The sequence below is a fragment of the Papio anubis genome, chromosome 4, assembly GCF_008728515.1.
Source record: "Papio anubis isolate 15944 chromosome 4, Panubis1.0, whole genome shotgun sequence".
NCBI lineage: Eukaryota > Metazoa > Chordata > Mammalia > Primates > Cercopithecidae > Papio > Papio anubis.
In genome coordinates this window covers 162638827-162647457 of record NC_044979.1, presented here as the reverse complement: position 1 = coordinate 162647457, position 8631 = coordinate 162638827, and positions in this window count along the sequence as shown.

The window sequence follows — 8631 nt, the reverse complement described above, 5'->3', positions numbered from 1 at the left end:
GTGCTCCAGGAATGGAAAAAAGTCTATAGTTGCTCTAGGTTGTGAGACAGAGGAAAGGCCCAGGAAGTGGACAAGAAGCAAAAGAAGAACCCAGGCATTGTGTACCATAATAATGAGGCTAGATTTGTCCTAAAGTTTGAGAGATGACATTAAACAAAACACAGCAGGTTGTGGTTGTGAGGGAAGATAATCAGATTTGTCCCACGTGGGCCTGATTGAAGAGAACTCTGTTGGAAAGAGCCTGGGGCCCAATGTTCCACTGACTGTAAAGCATAGTGGGTGGGAAAGAGACCAAACAGGAAGCCCTGTTTTTAACTTTTAAGTTCAGGGGTGTATGTGCAGGTGTGTTACATAGGTAAACTTGTGTCATGGGGATTGTATCAACTATTTCATCATCCAGATATTAAACCTAGTACCCATTAGTAATTTTTCCTGATCTTCTCCCTCCTACCACCCTCTACATTGAAGTAGTCCCCTCAGGGTGTGTAGCTCCCCTCTGTGGGTCCTTGTGTTCTCATCATTTAGCTCCCACTTATAAGGTAACATGTGGTATTTGTTTTTCTCTTTCTGTATTAGTTTGCTAAGGATAATGACCTCCAGCTCCATACATGTCCCTGCAAAGGAAATGATCTTGCTCTGTTTTATGGCTGCATAGTATTCTATGGCATATATGTACCACATTTTGTTTATCCAGTCTATCATTGATGGGCATCTAGGTTGATTCCATGTCTTTGTTATTATTAATAGTGCTGCAATGAACATATACATCCATGTATCCTTATAATAGAACAATTTATAGTCCTTTGGGTATATACCCAGTCATAAGATTACTGAGTCAAATGGTAGTTCTGTCTTTAGGTCTTTCAAGAATCACCACACTGTCTTCCACAATGTCTGAATTTATACTTCCACCAACAATGTATAAGCAAACATTCCTTTTTCACTCCACACCCTCGCTAGCATCTGTTCTTTGCTTGTTTGTTTGTTTGTTTTTGAGATGGAGTCTTGTTCTGTCACCTAGGCTGGAGTGCAGTGGCATGGTCTTGGCTCACTGCAACCTCTGCCTCCTGGGTTTCAGCAATTCTCCTGCCTCAGCTTCCCAAATAGCTGGGATTACAGGCATGCGCCACCATGCCCGGCTAATTTTTGTATTTGTAGTAGAGACAGGGTTTGCCATGTTGGTCAGGCTGGTCTCGAACTCCTGACCTCAGGTCATCCACCCGCCTCAGCCTCCCCAAGTGATGAGATTACAGGCATGAGCCACCATGCCCCACCTTGATTTTTTAATAATAGCCATCCGATTGTTGTGAGATGGTATCTCATTGTGGTTCTGATTTGCATTTCTCTAATGATCAGTGATGTTGAGATTTTATATATATATATATATATATATATATAATTGTTGGTCACATGTATATCCTCTTTGGTTCTTTTGGTTTCATATGAATTTTGAAATAAATTTTTGACAATTTGTTTATACTGTGTGTGACCAGTTGTGATTGGAATATATTGTAGAAACTCAAGTAAATATCTTCGAATGACTCAGTGAATCGATTTATTTGGGATGCTTTAAAAACAGTATAACTTTTTCCTAATGCAGAACGTCCTAGTAGAAATAAAAAACACAGTATATCAATAATTCATAGCATTCCCAAGAAAGGATACAAGTAATTGTATCAAGTAAAATGATAAACTAACGCAAGTCTTAATGATGATGCCCAACATCAAGTCATTTGTAAGAATCACAAGCAGTGTAGCAGTATTATTGCTGATGCTTTAAAGCTGAGCCATTTTTTCTTAGATATTTATAGGATGACTTTGTAGGTAAAATACAGGAGTAAATACCTGTGCTAGATAGTTTTATTTCACAGTTATTCATTCTTCCTTTCCTGTAAGAAAATTATACATTGTTGCTCATTGACATCAGGCTTAGGGGCCCCTTACGGACAGACTATATATTGTCTGCTCTATTGATGTTTGACCTGACCATGTGATGTGCTTGGAGTAAATGTAGGCAAGATGTATATTGTTTTTGAGAAGAAACTTTACGAGGTACTAATAAAATTTCTATGCCTATTTGTTTCTGTTTTGTGTATGGGTCCTGGCATAAAAATATATGGATGAGGACTGCAGCTGACTTCAGCCTACATGCAGTTTGAATATTAAGTAAGTGTTGATTTATTATTGTAAGCCTCTGAGATTACATGGATTGTTGTTTCCCCAGCAAACCTGGCTAAACCATTCCGACTGCTACAATTTGACTAAATAAATGTAGTATGTATGGCAGAGACTTCATCCTTATTTGTTTATTGCTGAGTTTTCAGTTCCTAGATGTTACTAGCACACAGTTATAACTCAATGAATATTTCTGGATGAATTAATAGAATGGTGAAAGGAGAGAATAAAATAAGAGGATAGGTACCTTCATTATGGGGCACATTTTGAAAGTCAATTTAGCAATAGAAAATGAAGCTAGATATAGAATGAGGTCACATTGAGAAAAGCTAAGAATATCAGTTGAGTCAGATTTTATGCAGTACAAAATAATTCAGAATTGTATATTTTTAGCAGATTTTTCATTATTCTTCAACTCACTTTAATCTGTTGTCTCCCTCTACTAGTCCCCCAAATGTCTTCTCAATGTATATATTTAAGGTTTAATCTTTCTTGACATTTCATCAGCTTTCAAAAACGTTTACCACTAACTTTTTCAAAGCAACTTATTTCTTCTAAAATGCCACACATCTGCTCATTTTTCTATTTACTCCCCTGTTCTCTTCGGGCATTAAGCATTGACATTTCATCCTAACTCCTCTTCCTTAGCAGTCCATACTTGCTTTCTGGTTGACTTAATATATAATCACAGCTTCAATCCTACCTATTCAGGGATAGTGGATACAATATCACTTCTAATATTTAGCTCTAGCCTGAGCTATAGGTGAATGATGTCTATCTTTGGCAACTGAAACTAGTTTTCTTTAAAAGACACAGGCAAAGTCAAAGATATTGTACATTTTTTAGAGATTGCATAAAATGAGTTGTTCTGATAAAATGATAGAGGTAGAATCCAAATAAGAATAAGTTGAAGAATTAACCTGTGATGAGGAAACAGAGGATAAACACAGACATCCTTGATGAAGTTTGTGATGGGATACAGGTTGACAGCAGTAAGGGAAAGTGAATATTTTTCAATTCAAGTACATTTCACATTTGCATGATTGGTAGCAAAAAATAAATACATAAAAACCATCAATAGCTTTTATAAGAGGTAATTATTATGTTAGAGGGCTAAACACTACAAAATTGGCATGCATTTTAGATTTTCCCCCAATCTGATACTCAAAAATATTCTTGCCAAGTTGTAAAAGTAAACATTGTATTTATGGGTTTGTTATTATTCATAGATTCAATATACTGACTGCCATTCATTAAGCCACTTGAACATGTAACTAAGGCCTCCCCAAGTTTAAAAAGCATAATTTTGAGGTACAGAGTAACATATAATAGTATATTCTATATAACTCTTTCCATCTGGAAATGAACATCTACATTTACATGCTTGAGATACTTGCTGGGTGTGATTGTCAATTTTATGTTGACTTGGTGCCTAGACATTGCTGTGAAAGCATTTTTTAGATGTAATTAACATTTAAATTAGTAGCATTGGGGGTAAAGCTGATTACCCTCCATAATTCAATGGACCTTATTCAGTAAGGTGAAGGCCTTAAGGGAAAAGATTCAGCCTTCAGACTCAAGACTGCAACATCAATCCTTCCTTAGGTCTCCAGACTATTGGTTCTGCTTCTGTGGAGATCACTGACTAATACACTGGGATTCTCTCGCTTTGCAAACAGAAATGGGAGGCAATTTGGAAGGGACTTATAAGACTTTTAAGACACAGGCAATGTGGTAGTAGTTCTATTCACTTAATGAATATTCTTTAAAATATACTTTCCAATATATATTCTCTGCAGCATTAATGATATATTCCACAATATGATTAAATTAAAAAATAAAAATTATTTTAAAAATAATTTCAAAATAAAATTTAAATTTGACATTCAATTTCAAGATGAATATATAATATACAATATATAAACCAACATCTATTTATTTCATTTATGAAATCAATTCCAGTTGCCGCTCTGTATAAAACAGATGAGGTCTTATAGAATCTCAGGTATGACATTTTGGCCATGTGTGCTCTAATTTTCCTTCCTTCCTTCCTTCCTTCCTCCCTCCCTCCCTCCCTTCTTTCCATTGCTGCTTCTGCCTCTGCCTCCTTCCTTCCTTCCTTTCTTTCTCTCTTTCTTTCTTCTTTTCCTTTTTTTCTTCTTTCTTTTTTCTTTCAATTTTTTTCTATTTTTAAAGTTACTTTGGTAGGCCTCTTTAGAGATAATCTTTAGAATATAATGAAATATGAAATAAAAATAACTTTTAATATTCTTCATTGAAGGTAAGTAATAATTGAATAGTCTCTCACTATATTTTCTTTACCCCTTTTCTACAAAACTATGTAATTCTGTTTATCAATCCCTCAGGTCTTGCTTTGAGCTAGATGGTAAGATATTTACTACTCTATAGAATAAACCTTAATATTTAGCTTCTAAATATCAATTTTTAAGCCAGCTTGAGGACAGCCCTTTAGGTATATCTAATGCAAAGAAGTTCAGTAACATTGTAGTTAACTGGGAAAAGGACATCAGTGTGCCTGGCATTCTTGTAATCATTCTATGTCATATGGTTTGTCTCTATGACCCCACCCAAATCACATCTCAAATTGTCAGGGGAGGGACCTTCAGGGAGGTGATTGGATCATGGGTTTTTTTTTTTTCCCCCATTCTGTTCTTGTGAGAATGAGAGAGTTCTCATGAGATCTGATAGTTTTAATAGTGGCAGTTTTTCCTGCGCTTTCCCTTCTCTTCTGCTGTCATGTAAGACCTGTCTTGCTTCCCCTTCCCCTTCTACCAGGATTGTAAGTTTCCTGAGGCCTCCCCAGCCAGGCAGAACTGTCAGTCAATTAAACCTCTTTCCTTTATAAATTACCCAGTCTCAGGTATTTTTTATAGCAGTTTGAGAATGGACTAATATATAATGTAAGTAGATCCTCCCCACAAAGGGCTGGCAAAGGACCTTTTACATAAGCAAAGGGTTAGACAGGAGCCTTGCCATAAGTCTCTTCATCTTAGCCATCAATGGCCCAAAACTGTTAAAGGAAAGGAGAAAACTGGTCCCAGAAATGATTCCGTTTCATTCTTATTCTTTGTTAAACCTCTTCCCAAACTGAATGCGAAAGCCAACAACTGAAAGCCCCAATCATAGTTTCCACCAAAAAGATGCCAGTTTTGACAGTTCCTCTCATCTCCTGGAAGCATCTGATTTAGACGGCTCCATTAGTAGGTCAAGTGATGTTTAAATAACACTGTCCCAGCTGCAAATTGATTGTTTACTTTTTAAATCTCCGAATGTTTTTGTTGCAATAGAAAGTTTGGGGACCAGGCGTTCGCGTTTGTAATCCCAGCACTTTGGGAGGTCAATGCGAATGGAGCCCAGAGAGTTCAAGATCAGCCTGGGCAACATGGTGAAACCCCATCTCTACAGCCTAGGCAACAGAGTGAGACATTGTCTAAAAAATGTAAAAAGAGAGAATTTGTAATTTCTAACTCTAATTTTTAAAATTATGTCAAGAACTGATTTTAAAAAGAACAGATTAAAATGGAAATGGAAATACATTACTATATTATTACAAGTGTACACATGTATCTGTAACAGTTATACTCTGATAATGAAACGCAAGCTCTTAGTAGAAATAAAATATATTTCTATTACGTAATTACTTGCTTTTGTTGCTTCCTGTGGAATTCAAAGTGAGTTAAACAAATGAAATGGCTGAATCATTGGCTTGCTTTTTCTATGCAGAATTTAAGAACTAAAGCTTTGTAATGATCAAATATAACATTCTGGACTTTATTACATTAAACAGTCTAATACACATTTGGTTTTACATTTATTAAAATGAATTTCCTTTAGACACTTTGAATTTGCCTTCTCTGAGATCCATTTATGAATTAGGCTGTTTGGCCAATGACTAGATATCAAGGAGTGAATGAGAGAACTGTTCTCATTTGCTTCAGTAAAAATTCAGCCACATTCTTTGTATGGGGTTGATTTGTTTTCCAATTCTAATTCCCAGTCACTCCTCATTGGTCTTTCAAAGACAGACATTTGTGTAAATGACAATATGCAATTATTTCATAAAAAGTAACATATCCTTCCAAATGTTTATTAATGGCTTTGAATTGTCTTTTGTAAATGTTTTGGATTTGTCATTTATTTTCCTCAAAAACCTGTAATGAGGAAAATAGATATCTATATTCGAAGTCAATTCCCAATTGAAACGATGTAACTTTTTAGTCCAGGAATACACCAGGTTTAACTACTTTCACATCAGATTCAAGTTGCATTCCTATATTTAAGGCCTTATTACAAACAAACATGTGTCCAGGCAATACTGATATTCTCCTGTAACATTGAAATGAGATCAAAAAAATAAAAATTCTTATTCTATTTCAATTTTCATCTTAGCAAAAACAGTAGCAGAATGGAATAATGTCCAAAATCTAGTTCCAGGTGCAATTATTATATGTTTCTAAAATTTGCAGAAATGAAAAGACTATTTTGAGCCTTTTAGAATAGATCATTATGATTCCACATGGCTAGCACTGACTTATGCTAAAGGCATTATAACCTGTGATATCATGTGAAAAACAAAATAATTCCAGCCTTCACACAAAATGTTTCTGATGTCATTGACCTAGGACTGTTGCTTATTGTCTGTAAATGATCATTTGCTATAAATGTATTTATGCTAAATTGAATTATTTAATGTTAAAAATATTCTACCTGAATATATTTTAATACATTAAATATATTATTTATAAGTAACATAGATGCTTATTTACTTACAATAGGATTATGTCCAATAAAGTAATCTTAAAATGAAAATATAGTAAGTCAAAATGCATTTAATAAATCTAACCTACCAAACATCATAGCTTACCTACACTAGCCCACCCTAAACATACCCTTCACATCTACATTAGCTTATGATTGGGCAAAATCATCTAACAGTAAGCCTATTTTATAATTAACTGTGCGATAGCTCATATAACATATTGAATACTGAATGTGACAAACAGAGTGATTGTATGGAATCTAATGAATACTTATCACTTTTGTACCATCATAAAGTTGAAAAATTCTAAGCCAATATTATAAGTTGGGGACTGTTTGTATTTATATTAAATATTATAAATATTTAATGGAATAAATGCTTTGTGAACATTTTAGAGTAAGTTTGAATTACTGTTTCTCTGAATGACTTGTTTTGAGTAGATACAGTTATAAACTGCCATAAAAATAGATCTTTTACATGCTAACTAATTGCATATTTTTTCAAGTAAAATTATGCTAACCAATACTGTGGTTAAAATACTCTTGTGTAATCGAAAGAAATGAGCCAAGACCCAGTTAGTCGAGGCTATGTGTAATGCGTACTGCTGGCCTGGTCAGATAATTTTTTAATAACTTTAAAACAAAGTAAATTAAGCAAACAACAACAAAAACAACTAAATTTGACATTCAATATTTAGACCTGCTATCTCTGACTTTAACTTTTTTTTTTTTTTTTAGATGGAGTTTCACTCTGTCGCCCAGACAGGAGTGCAGTGGTACGATCTTGGCTCGCTGTAACCTCTGCCTCCCTGTTTCAAGCAATTATCTAGCCTCAGCCTCCAGAGTAGCTGGGACTACAGATGTAAACCACCATGCCCAGCTAATTTTTGTATTTTAAGTAGAAATGGGGTTTCACCATATTGGCCAGGCTGGTCTGGAACTCCTGACCTCGTGATCCGCCCACCTCAGCCTCCCAAAGTGCTGGGATTACAGGTGTGAGCCACCACGCCTGGCTTGACTTCTAAAAAAATAAAAACTAAAATATAATTTAGTATAGTTTAAAATAAATTATCTGCCCTGATGGTGACATATTTCTTCAATGAAAATCAAACAATTAATAAATTATTCATTCTAAATGTTGTCTTTAGCTAATTTATTTTGTTAAAAGTGTTTTCATATTAAGCTACAGATTGACTGCTTTTCTCACTGTTCTCTTGATTTTATAAATGTAGTCTCTCGATTTTATGAATATATATTTCCTAGATTTTCTAAGAGATTGCCAGATTATGAACTCTTTACCCACATAGAATTCATGCTGTTTAATTTCTTCTACATGGGTATTTGTTTAGTATGTACACAGCAGTTGAAATAAGCCTTTGTGTGTAAAGAAATGCATTAGAAAAAGATTTAAGTGAAGATTTTCAATGAACAAACTTGTATGGGTTCACAACAAGCCTAGTAACCTCTTAAGAAAGAATCTACTAAGTCTTTCAAAAGTTTTGATTATAAGGCTAAATTAATGATTGAAATTTAATTCTACACATGGCTAAATAAAACTGTTAGCCAGACAATAATGGGGCTATTTTTCCCTGTAAATCCTTCATATCTTTCTAATAATGTACTGTGTGAAAAGTTTTAAAAATTTTGTTAGAGAAATTACAGTGGTACTTCAGTTGA